Source organism: Pyrus communis, chromosome 6, assembly GCF_041283825.1.
Source record: "Pyrus communis isolate YQ-2024b chromosome 6, ASM4128382v1, whole genome shotgun sequence".
Lineage (NCBI taxonomy): Eukaryota > Viridiplantae > Streptophyta > Magnoliopsida > Rosales > Rosaceae > Pyrus > Pyrus communis.
In genome coordinates, this window is record NC_142570.1 from 11,847,223 (window position 1) to 11,860,915 (window position 13,693).

General features: G+C 34.4%; 1 pseudogene; it reads right to left on the minus strand.

The window, feature by feature from the left end:
• Nucleotides 1-2,098: 2,098 nt before the first annotated feature.
• LOC137711489 (protein P21 pseudogene) lies at nt 2,099-2,871 on the minus strand (annotated as a pseudogene).
• Nucleotides 2,872-13,693: the final 10,822 nt, after the last annotated feature.

Sequence of the window (13,693 nt, forward strand, 5' to 3'; positions counted from 1 at the left end):
TAATTTATTTTGTAGAGAAGGAAACTAAAAAACTTCAAGCTTTCAAGTAGATAGATTATGAGTTTTGTTTTCAATCTGAACTTTTAAAATGTTTTTGTATAAACCGTGAGTTATCTTTTCTTATTTACTAACCTCATCAATATAAGACTTAAAAAATATTAATGTTTTTGAGTCTTTAAAGATATGTATAAGTAATAAATGAACACTAAATTAAACCTTTTTATGACACGTAATATTATTTGCAAATTTGGTCTAAAAAATTAGTCTACGCATTACTCTTTGCTGAAGATTAGACTTGAATTGGAACAGATATTTAAAAATAGCAACCCACATAGCTAGTAAATAAATTAACAACCAAACAAAAATTTGTAAAAATTGAAAAAAATAAACATGCACATAGCATTTCGAACTTAGGACCTCTCGTTAATTTTAAACGACAAAAACCATTGCTTCTAATTAAACTTCTGGATCATTTAGCCAAATTTTATAAAATTATACTGTTATGAAAAGAAATTTGTAAAAATTGGAATGTAGATAAACACACATGATGTTTTGAACCTAAGACCTCCTCATTTATTTTAAACAACAAAACCACTAGTTCTAGTTAAATTTCTTTGTCACTAAACCAAATTTTATAAATTTATACTCTTATAAAAACATATATAAATATACCGCCCTAATAATTTTGGTGCCCCCAATTTTTTTAGGCCCCGGACGGTCGCCCTGCCCGCACTGGGCCTGAGCCGGGCCTAGTTTCCACCCTTGGTCCCCTCGCACCTCTCCCCATAAATCTTCTTCTTCATATTCCCACTCATGCTTACCTCTTTCCTCCCCCTGGATGGAAGACATAGGCTCGTTCGAGCCGAATGAGCTTGAAACAATTGTAGGGATGATTACTATGCATGAGGAAGATCGCGCGAAGAACATTGCATCCTTGAAGTAGAAATTGAAAAGGGCTTGTCGACCAGTGGAGATGTTAGCGGCAAAAGAGATCGAGAAGTTCATGTCATCCACAATGTACAATCACGCCTTGGCTAAGCAATACAAACAAGGCTTTTGGTCGGGACTTATCAAGGGCTTTGAGATATTTCACCGCTATGCAATGAAAGTGGATGTCAACGGGAAGTGGACGAATTCATAAAATCTACATTCCAGTGACATATTCATATAATCTATTCACAATATTTTTAACAATAAGCAGGTTGATACTACCAACCATTTGATCATTGTAATATGCTGCTAATTTAGGCTTCTCAAATTGTATATGAAAATAGTATCATCTTAAACAGTCTTAAAATCCGCAACATCGCTCGAGCATTTTTGCTAGTTAATTTGAAGCATCAGAATAGCCACATAATAGTACCTCACGTCGACACAATTCGATCGACTCGACCATTGTTGCTAGGTCTTATAAGACAACCAAGTCAAGTCTTTCCTTAGATCCAAAATTTATTTGTGGTGAAGGTGTATATAAAATCCGTAGGAAAAAGCTTGTTGGTAGAACTTTGGCATATAGCCTAATCAAGTGATATAATTCCATTAGACAAACTATAAAGAAATCATAGTGTTTTTAGTTCTTAGCAACGATTAGGTTTGCAAAGATTAGGGTTTGTGTGGACGTAGACATTTCTCTTTTATTCTTTTTCAAATAATAAAAAATTAAAAAGGAAGAGGAAGTAGGGCATGTGTGGGTGTACGTACTCCTCTTTTGTTCTTACCAAAAATAGGGTCTATATAGGTGTAGATAACCCTAATTTGTATTAAATTCGTCATTCACCAAATTCGAATTTATAACTTCTTACTTACAAAAGAAGATAAACACCACTAGACTGTAGTATTAAGTGACAATTTTTTTTAGTGTGCTATATAAACGAACTTTTGTCATAGATACTAGGCTAATAGGGCTCTTTAACCCTTGAGTTATAGTTATGCTCAATTTAAGATCACTCTTTCCACCATTATTCATCAAGTCATAGCATCATATGAAAAATTAAAATGAAAAAATAACAAATACGCGCGATATCCATATAAATCATACAACATGAAATGCGCAAAATACTGTATTTGCATATAAAGCCCTCAAATTTTAAAACTATTGCGTACATAAAACCTTTTTAGTACTTTTTAGCCTATTCCATGTCTCACGAGATCAAGGGAGTAACTAATTTCAAGGGCAGAACACAACCTTGTAGTTAGTCCCACTAGGGCAAGTAAAAGTACTTGTTGGATCATCCTTTGGATAACTATAAGCATCCCTACACTGATTTTTAAAAAATTTGGATAAATTTGTAGGTCCACACCTCCCAGAATTGCAACAATACTGGTCCGTTTAAAACACAGTACAAGGGTTGTGACACCCACCAGGAGCCCTCAACTCATTTGGGCATTGCGTGTTAATATCTTGAGCACATTTGATCCCCCTTGTGCACCCATTTGACGTGGGACTGAATTTCATTGGAACATTGAAACCATCTACCAGTGAAATGTCGAAAAAGTCCATGTTACCGAATTGGTTTAGGGCATACTCGGCTAGGGTGTTTTGGGGTGAGCCATAGGCTTTGCATTGGAGGAGTCATCCACAGTCACTGGTTTGGCATTTTCCACGACCTGAGTTGTTGAAGGCGTAGTTTGTTCGGGCCCAAATTCGTGCCATTGTTGTTCCCGGGTTCACGTTTAGGGTCCAGGTTTCTCCACGGTTGAGTTGCCTGCCACCACCAAGTATTGCGGTTGCCCAGACGATATAGGGGCAGTTGTTGCGGATGTCGAACCTTGCTGCATGGGACAGGGTAAAGTGGAGAGGGATGAGAAGGAGGAGGAAGAAAGTAATGGGGATGTGCTGGATGAAACTCATTTTTGGGGTTTGATTTTCTATTGTGGGGTTTGGTTTTCTATAGTAGGGTTTGATGTTGGGATTGTAGGGGGTTTATAAAGAGGTCTTGCCTTTTAGGGTTTGGGGTTGTTTCTAGGGTAGGTGTGATTACGTGTTTTTGATATTTGGTAGGGGTAAAAAAGAAGAGATGAATGCTTATCATGTGGTTTTACACGTTTGAGATGTTTTTGGCTTGAACTTGAAGATTGAAAACATATCCTCACTGAAAAAAGGCAAGCAGGCCACCTGGATTTTGCACCGAATAGTTCATCCTTATCAGTATATCATGACCTCAGAAATTATGTCTTTGTATGATTTTGTTCATGCATAGCTTGCAGCTGGTGAGTATACAATGTTCTTCATCCCACGAAAAAAATGTGATGAGACATATATTGTGTGCGTGTATATATATATATATATATATATATATATATATATATATATATATATATATATATATATATATATATATATATATTTATATTGTAGGGATGATCTATGAGATGCAACTTGAAAAAATAGACAATTCGAAATCGTTGAAGTTCTACATCCATTTTTTTAGTCGCTTCGATGAAACATGAATTTTTTTTTAATTGGAATTAAAAAGGTACTAAAGCGGACATATAACGAGCACTAGCAAAATCACTGTTCTAAAAATCCCCACCTAGGCGTTAGGCGACTGGCCACCACCTCGATTACTTCCTAGGCATTTAAAAATTAAGAAAGGGCACCCAGACCTGCCTAGGCACCCACCTAGGTTGCGACTCTCATTTAGATGAAAAATAGATAACTTTCATTGTACATTTTATTTTTTTCAATAAATTGTAATAGATTTCTTGAATGCTTAGATGAACACACATTATATTCCTCATGTTTTCATTATATCCTAATGCTTTACAATTTATGACATTATATTTTGCAATTTATGTATCTCAATGCAATTATGTATTTTTTAAGTCAAAGCATGAAATTATATATACGATATATAATAAATTTATTTCAATCCTAGCTGCTAGGCCCTAGCTAACCACCCAAGTAGCATCTAGTGTTTTCTAGAACCCTGAGTAAAATAGATCAATAATGATGTGTTTTGATGTGTAAGTAATTGGACAGATACTAGTATTAGACTTATTATATTTAAAAAAGGCCCAAAGCCAATCCCAGAGAAGAATTAAGCTTCATAGGGTCCTTCTGTCCAGTTGCAGATCGTTACACCTTTAATGCAAGTCGGAACTTACCCAACAAGGAATTTTGCTACCTTAGGACCGTTATTGTTATACCTATCTAGTGCAATGTATGGAATATATGGCAAAGGTGGAGTGTTAGAGTGGTTCTATTGATCGGTCATGTCATATAGGCCCGTATCGGATAAAAAAGGGATCCTATCAACTTGTTCCGACTAGGCCTGGCAATTCTTGACACGATCCGATAACCTGACACGATACGACACGAAATTAACAAGTGTTCGGGTCAACACGATAACGAATCGGGTTGTTATCGGGTAACCCGATAAGCACCTGTTAAGATAACGGGTTAGTTCGGGTATACACGTGGGTAACACGATACACAATAAGCAAAATATTAATTATGATTTTATAACCCTAAAAAAATATTATAATAATTATATATATTAATTTAACAATTTTATACCCATAAAAACTATAATAATTATATATATAATTAAATATTAAAAATTGGTGACCATTGGATCGGCTTAAATATACATATCATTCAATTTCTTAAGTGTTATACGTACAAAATAAATAAATTTAAATCTACTTAATAAATATATATATATATATATATATATATACACACACCATTGAACTTGATGGGATACGAATTCTACGAAACTAATTCCAACGATCCAACCATCAAACTTATTTGTATATGCTTCGAAATCGCATCAGCAAAAAATCTCAAAATATAAACATTCAGAGATCAAGTAACGGGACAAAACTTTTCGATGGCTATCAATGAAAAATCACGATTTAACGGTTATTTTAACTCCAATTTTGATGATTTTTTTACAGCTACACTCCTTGACCCTATATGAATACAATGAATGAACTCGATCTTCAATTTAAAATATTTACACTATCGGATACCACAAAATCTTATGTTATACTTAATGAAAGTATGAATAAACTCTTAAGTATTATTGAATATATTGTTTTGATGGGATATGCATTTTACAAAACTAGCTTCAACAATCCAACCGTCAAACATGTTTGTATATACTTCGAGATTGCATAAACCAAAAATCGCAAAAAACAAACATTCAGAGATCAAGTAACGGGACAAAACTTTTCGACGGTTATTAACGAAAAATCACGATTTAACGGTTATTTTAACTCCAATTTTGATGATTTTTTTACAGCTACACTCCTTGAACCTATATGAATACAATGAATAAACTCGATCTTCAATTTAAAATATTTACATGGATACCACAAAATCTTATGTTATACTTAATGAAAGTATGAATAAACTCTTTAAGTGTTAGTGAATCTATCATTTTGATGGGATACATATTCTACAAAACTAATTCCAATGATCCAACCATGAAACTTGTTTGTATATACTTCGAGATCGTATATGCTTCGAGATCGCATAAGCTAAAAATCGCAAAAAACAAATATTTAGAGATCAAGTAACAGGACAAAACTTTTCGACGGTTATCAATGAAAAATCACGATTTAATGGTTATTTTAACTTCGATTTTGATGATTTTTTACAGTTACACTCCTTGACCCTACATGAATACAAAGAATGAACTCGATCTTCAATTTAAAATATTTATACTAGTGGATACCACAAAATCTTATGTTATACTTAATGAAAGTATAAATAAACTCTAAGTGTTAGTGAATCTATCGTTTTGATGGGATACGCATTGTACGAAACTAATTTCAACGATCCAACCAAAAAATCGTATACGCAAAAAATCGCAAAAAACAAACATTTAGAGATCAAGTAACGGGACAAAACTTTTCGACAGTTATCAACAAAAAATCACGATTCAACGGTTATTTTAAATCCGATTTTGATGATTTTTTACAGCTTAACTCCTTGACCCTATATGATTACAATGAATGAATTCAATCTTTAATTTAAAATATTTAAAATCTTATGTCATGATGATCGATGAAAATTGAGGATTTTGTAAAAAGAATAACTGCAAGCTTTGAGTTCCATTGGCAAGGTTTAAACTTTCGAGAAAGACTTCACAACCTTGAAAACAAGAACTCTTTCATTTTGCATATCCTTGCATATTTAATATTTTGTAATAGACTAGTAGTGTATGGATGCTTGTTTATCAGACTCTTATTTTCAAGTGTAGATGTAGTACCTAAACGACAAATGTGTTTTAATGTTTTGAAGTAATATTTATGTGGCAATGTGTGGTATATGCAAATTTAAGAAAAAAAATATATTTTTCTTAATGGGTCATAACGGGTGTGATACGACACGACCTATTAAGATAACAAGTGTTACACGAACACGACAAACTTTGCAAATGGGAAGTGTGGTCCATTTTCTTTCCATCATAGGCCTCAAACTTCAGCAGCTGTTAAATCTCTGGGACGGTACCTGGAGCATGAGTTCAATACATAAGAGGATTCGGTTAGTGATCAATGTGGCCATGTAATCTCTGCATATGCGTCTCCAGATGTCGATGTTGGTGCATAACCTGTTTTGACCTAGGAATGTTCATTCTATGCATATGTAAAGGGAAATGGTTAAAGTGTAGTCGTTGCAGATTTTTTAACAGGTTATCTGCAATTTCTGTTGTTTGAATTTTTGCCCAAAATGAAGGAATCTATTCCTTTTTTGGTTCACCTTATCTTCGATCTTAAAAAATTCCTATCACGTTGAAGTTGTAATGTTCTTCACATTTACTCTTTGGTTAAACGCTCTTGCTGATTAATGGGTGCTTTATGATTAAGTTTGTTGAGCTGGCTATTAATTGTTGCAGTAAATATATCGACATTCATATTCCATCATACCTTGAGAGGCAAGTAATTGGTGCTACAAACTTACTCTTTTCATGTCCTTAGATAACCCAAACCCAAAAGATGAAACTTTGGGGGCAGAATCCAACTTTGCATTTTTACTTTTATTCAACTCCGCCTAGCCGTCTAGGCACTAAGCCCTAACCCACCACCCGACTAGCGTCTAACATCTTTTAGAATATTGTCCCCATCTCACATGTATTTTGGGGCAGTAAAGTTGTAATGCTGTGATTTTTAACAACTAGAAGAAAAAGGGGGAACCAAATGTAAGTCCACTATGATCACAATGAGATATGTGACTGGTATTTTGATCTGTAATCGGTGTTTGGAGCTGTGTTAGTAATTTTCTTTTTCTGTACGAAACAAATTGTCTGCAAAACAATTCTTCAGTTCACACGAAATCTTTCATTAGACCACAAGATGCAATCTGGCACGGTATACTCAGATGGCATCGTACAATTTTTGAGTACTTATATGAATTTCTGGGGAAGAGATTTAAAGAAGCCGAGAGATTAGGCACGGAGTTTTCCATTTAAATCAGTAAATGGAAATTCACTGAAATACAATCTTTGTGTACAGAATGCATTCGCTTATACTGGATAAACTCATTCGTTAGAGCATTAGTCTACAGCTTCAGAAGGCCCTCCCATACTAGATGAGCATCTCTCCTTCCCCCTTTTCGCTCTGTATTTCCGCTAGCACTAGAACATACATTGGCAGCATGCAATCGAACGATTGGAATGGAGCAAATACTGGTATCAATGGATCATTACGCATGTCAAGCCGTGTCACATTATGGGAAAGGAAACTCAACTATTGTCTTGTTCTGCAGGTCTACTTTGCAGGGTCTTATATACCTTCCACTTGAAAGTTTCATTGAACATTCGTGAAATCCGAACCGGGAGAGGAACTGTTTACATTCTGCTTGCTGTACGTTGTGTTGGTGATCCAGTTGAGTAACCTTACTGCGTTGTCACAAAAGCGCATTTTACATAAGCATTCACAAACGAGCTATGACAAGAAATAATTTAGAGTTGCTATGAGGATAAGAAACAATATGGGTATATTTTGCTATTTTTTTTCAATTAAGAAAATTAATTAATCCAACTCACTATGTGTTACTAATAATAATCTTCTTGTTATGAATATTATTTAGTATATGTGATTGTGCAAATCCTAAATATATTAGATTTTAAAGTACCCATTATTGTTGTAATTCTTTCCTTTTGAATTTATTCTTATTTTTATTCTATTAAGAGAACCCTTCTTATCAACTTTTTTCCTCCCTTTTTCCTATTTTGCCCTCACTTGTGATATACATTATTGACAAAAGGAGGGCAAAATAGTATTTTTGTACATTTTGACAAAATGACAATTATATCTCTATTTTTCCTATTTTACCCTCTTTTTTTAGGAAATGACAATCATATGCTTATTTTTCCAATTTTATCCTCACTTTTGATATACAATATTTACATAATGAGGACAAAACAGTAATTATGTAATATTAAAAAAAATATGCGCTTATTAAGAGAAATTGAATAAGAGAAATTGTTCACACACACAAAGTTGTTGCTCTCTACTAGTTATATTTACTTGAAGACAAGTTATTCTTTCCTCAAGGGGCACCATCTCTCTTCCCCTTAGAAAATTAGCCACAACACATTATCTTCACGCTCCTACGTTGCACTACGGAATCTGAAAGGAATTTACATAATATGATATATTTTGGGGTAAAGTACAAAAAATTACCTCAACTATTGGGGTCACGACAGTTTCATACCTCATCTTTTAAAATTGACAATGTCATACCGCATCTTACGAATTTGTGACAATGCCATACCTCTGTCAATTTTTCTGTTAGTTTTTCTGTTAAATGTTGACGTGGCAAGAGACGAGGACCACTTTCTATTAAAAAATTATTAAAATTTATTAAAAACTAAAAAAAATATTTAATATTTTTTAAAATATTAAAATAATAAATAAAAGTAAAATTAAAAAAAAAAAGGTAAAGTACAAAAAACTACCTCAACTATTGGGATCACGACAGTTTCATACCTCATCTTTTGAAATTGACAATGTCATACTGCATCTTACGAATTTGTGACAATGTCATACCTCCGTCAATTTTTTTGTTAATTTTTCTGTTAAGTACTGACGTGGCTTGATTCGAAACATACTTTCTATTAAAAAATTATTAAAAACTAAAAAACAATTATTTAATATTTTTAAATATTAAAATAATAATAAAAAGCAAAGGAAAAAAAAAAAAAAACCATCAGTTTGTCCCTCCCCTCCCCCTCCCCCTCCTCTCTCTTCTCCCCATCTTCATTTTCTTCCCCCCACCTGCAAACCCAAAAAAATAAAAAAAATAAAAAAAATTTGAAAACCCAACAACCCCCTGCGGAAGAACAAGAAGGAGAAGGAGGAGGAGGAGGAGGAAGAAGAAGAAGAAGAAGAAGAGGAAAAAAAGGAGGAAGGAAAAAAAAAAAAAAAAAACTCCCCCTGTTGGCGCAAAACAAGAAGAAGGGAGAAGGAGAAGGAGAAAGAAGAAGAGGAAGAAAAGGAGGAGAGGAAGAAAAAATAAAAAAAAATTTGAAAACCCATCAACACCCCTGCGGAAGAAGAAGAAGAAGGATTTTTTTTTTTTTTTTTTAACCATCAACTCCCCTGCGGAAGAAGAAGAAGAAGAAGAGGAAAAAAAGAAGGGAAAAAAATTTTTTTTTTTTTGAAAACCCATCAAACCCCAAATCCACCACTTTCATCCATTCTCCACATCCTCTTCCGCACCCATCCTCCACCTTCTCTGCTCACCCATCTTCCCGCCGACAGGATCTAGGATTTTTTTTTTTTTTTTTTTTTTCTTTTCTGGGTTGCAGGAGGGAGAAGGGTGTGGGTGGGTGTGGGTGTGGGGGGAAGACAAATTGGATTTTTTTTTTTTTTTTTTTTTTTTTTTTTTGTTGGGATTTGCAGGTGGGAGAAGAAGATGAAGATGGGGAGAAGAGAGAGGAGGGAGGAGGGGGGAGGGGAGGGACGAAATGAGGGGTTTTTTTTTTTTTCTGCTTTTTATTATTATTTTAATATTAAAATAATATTAAATAATTGTTTTTTAGTTTTTAATAATTTTTTAATAGAAAGTAGGTCCCGAATCAAGCCACGTCAACACTTAACAGAAAAACTAACAGAAAAATTGATGGAGGTATGACATTGTCACAAATTCGTAAGATGCGGTATGACATTGTCAATTTTAAAAGATGAGGTATGAAACTGTCGTGATCCCAATAGTTGAGGTAGTCTTTTGTACTTTACCCTTTTTTTTTTTAATTTTACTTTTATTTATTATTTTAATATTTAAAAAATATTAAATATTTTTTTTAGTTTTTAATAATATTTTATTAATTTTTTTAATAGAAAGTGGTCCTCATCTCTTGCCACGTCAGCATTTAACAGAAAAACTAACAGAAAAATTGACAGAGGTATGACATTGTCACAAATTTGTAAGATGCGGTATGACATTGTCAATTTTAAAAGATGAGGTATGAAACTGTCATGACCCTAATAGTTGAGGTAGTTTTTTGTACTTTACCCTATATTTTGAGTATAATGCAAACACAATTTGAGAAGAATCTATAATTTGTAATACGAAAAGTTGGGTTCATGTACTATGGTGAAAGCTCATGCAATCACGACTGAAAAAATATCAACAATTGAGACCATGTTTTAGAAGAACTGGATTGAGTGATGGTAATCGTGAACTAGTTTGTAGTAGAAATTGATATTGTGAAGAGAGAGAGAGAGAGAGAGAGAGAGAGAGAGAGAGAGAGAGAGAGAAAAGGTTTTTTTGAAAGAAAAAAAAAAAGAAAAAAGAAAAATCCAAGTGAGTCACAACTAGTAGCATTTACGCTTCCAAGACCTTAAGTTTGTGAATGAATACTATTGGAACCAAATTTGCACACCGCCGCAGGTGATAGAAATGCACAAATCTAAGTAACTTGTAAAAGAACAGACAACTGTGAGCTAGCCAAAACCTAGGGGTGTGTGTGTGTGTCAGTTAAAGACTCTAGGACGGTCAAGTTAGTAAGCAATATAAGACTCAAGTAGTGGATGAGATATTAAGTATGAAATAATTGCGTTACCAGAGATGAATCTAGAAGGTGTATTTATACCAGTCGAGAAGGAGACCTTTTAGGATAGTATAATCCTTATTAAACCGGGAGAATCCCAGAAGATATCTAGGAAGTAGATATTCCATCCTCTTGTGAATGTGATTACTTGAGTCGCACACCAATCCTATATTGTAAGGACTTCAACATTGTAGGGAACCTTCTGATTCCTTATTGGATTAGGTTTTCATATCCTGCGAAAAAAGCATGATCAATCTCAGCGAAGTCGTCGGACTTCATCCACTGATTCCGGAACAGGAAGATTGTGGCATCGATGGTCCGTTTATTTTTTCAGGTTGTACTATGCCATTAGGTATTAACGTGAACTTTGTTTGAACTTTAATTTTAGTATGATAAACTTACTTTTTTCAATTGGGTTGTACTAAAGTAATGTCAGACCATCTCCAAAGAAGATGTCAAATATGGTAAAGACGATTAAAAGATATTCATGTGCTCTCTAATGGAGTTGCCATATATGATGTGGTTAAGTCATTTGACTCCTTGCATTTTAGCTGTCTTTTTTACAACATACAAAGGAGTTAAATATATTTAATTTATTTTTTTAATGCATGGCTCCCATTGACAATCAATAGAATAAAAACTAAAAATCAATTTTATTAGTTTTTAATAGTTGATGTAACTATGGACTCAATATAATAATAAAATAAATATTTGACACATCTATTGGAAAAGAAGAAGATTTAACATTTGTATTTAATTGGCCGCATTAGCCATCAAATAATTTTTTGACATATTTTATTTGACATCCCCTTTGGAGATGTCCTCTCATAAGGCATTTTGATGTTGAACTTTGATTCAAGTTGAATTTTAGTATGGTGATTATCATGATTTTTCTTCAATTTAGTTATATTAATAGCATAAAGCATTTAGTTTGCAAATGACTAGATTTTGAACTCTTGAGTTTGTTTAAATGTTGAACACTCATTAATGCCAATTTTTAAACGGGTCTACAAGTGAGGCACAAACCGAAACCAAAACTGTTTGAAACCGAATCAAACCAAAACCAAATGGTTTGGTTTCATTTCAGTTCTTACCCTAAAACCGCACCGAACAAAATAGAAATAAATTTCAGTTCCGATTTTGGTTTTATCCTAAAACTGCACCGAATCAAACTTGCTCACCCCTAGTTATGTGGGAGACTGAAAGAGTTTTACCAATTTGTGAGTTAACCAAACCACTGGTTTTGGTATGTCGGGCTTCCAATATTTCGTTAATGGTTTGGGCACTTGATAAGTCAATTGAGACGTGCGAGTAATATAAACACTGGGTGGTTTAAATTTGGTCTACACTCGGAATGTGCCTTAGCTTTAAAGCCCTCCTCAAGAATCGAAAATATGTTCTTTACCGTACAAAGAAATGGAAAAGTTAGAGGTAAACGAATCCTGATCTTCTGTGGATTTGTCCCTTAGGTATCGTTTAGTATGCAGACGGGACAGGACGGAACGGAATGGAACGGGATGGGACGGGACAGGATGGAACAGAACGGAGCGGGAGCAAAGATGCCCTCATATGGAAACAAGGAGGAAGAAGAAGGAGACGGAGAGGTTATAATTTTGTGTTCCACGGATGTGGAACGAGTCGTTCCAGAGGGGTGAGGTGGAACGAAAATTCACCCAAAACACTCGTCCCGTGGAACAGTTCGTTCCACCCGTTTTAGGCGCACCAAACGTGGGACGGAACGTCTTGTCCCACTATGTTCTGTCCCGTCCCACGTACCAAATAGTACCTTAAAGTCAGCATAGTTTGTCGATCACATCACGTGTGAACCTTTCCTGCTCGGAATGTGGAAGAAAAATGTAGGAAACTTTTATTAGAGTTGCTTTCTGATGCGTCTCTTGAAATCTCACAGGCCGTGTTTCTGAAAAAAGAAGAATTAAATATCCTAATTTCACTCCAACCAATACCGAAGTCTTTTGTTATAAAACCGCACACTTATTTTATTATAGGTTAGAAACAATATCGGTGTTGTTGAAAGTATTCTGTTGTACTGGAGCAAACTTGTACGTATTTGTGATGGGTGGGTCCTCTTTGCCGCCCATGATAATAGTGGGTCCTTTCGCCCTGATTGCCAATGTGTGAATCTCCCACGTGTGACCCACTAATTAGGTCTTGCGTGAGGGGCGTGTTGAAATCCAACATCAGTCGTGTCTCTGAGAAAAGAAGAGTTTAATATCGATGTTGTTGGAAGTAGACATTTGACTCGTCTCTTGGATAATTCTACAGTGTCTTATTATTTGTGTTTTTGTGCCGACCACTACCTTGTACAATTTGGCATGGACAACCTTGTTTATGAAACTAGGTGGATTAGTTAAAAGACTTGGATCAAATAAATAACACTTACTTGGACCAATTCCAACAATTATTATAACTTTTGAATCTATAACAATTTCTCTATTGATTTTTTCTGCTGAGTGATATACTTTCCCACCATGCAATTGCATTGCAAGTTAATTCACATGGAAAAATATTCATATGTGCAGACTAGAGACGGCTAGCTAATCACTAATCATTCACACCCCGCCGTATGCTGCTTCACAACATTGTGGAAAAAAAAACAAAACAAATCAAAAGAAAAGAAAAGATTATTCTTAATAATAATTCATATATGCATTCGAGTCTGTGAG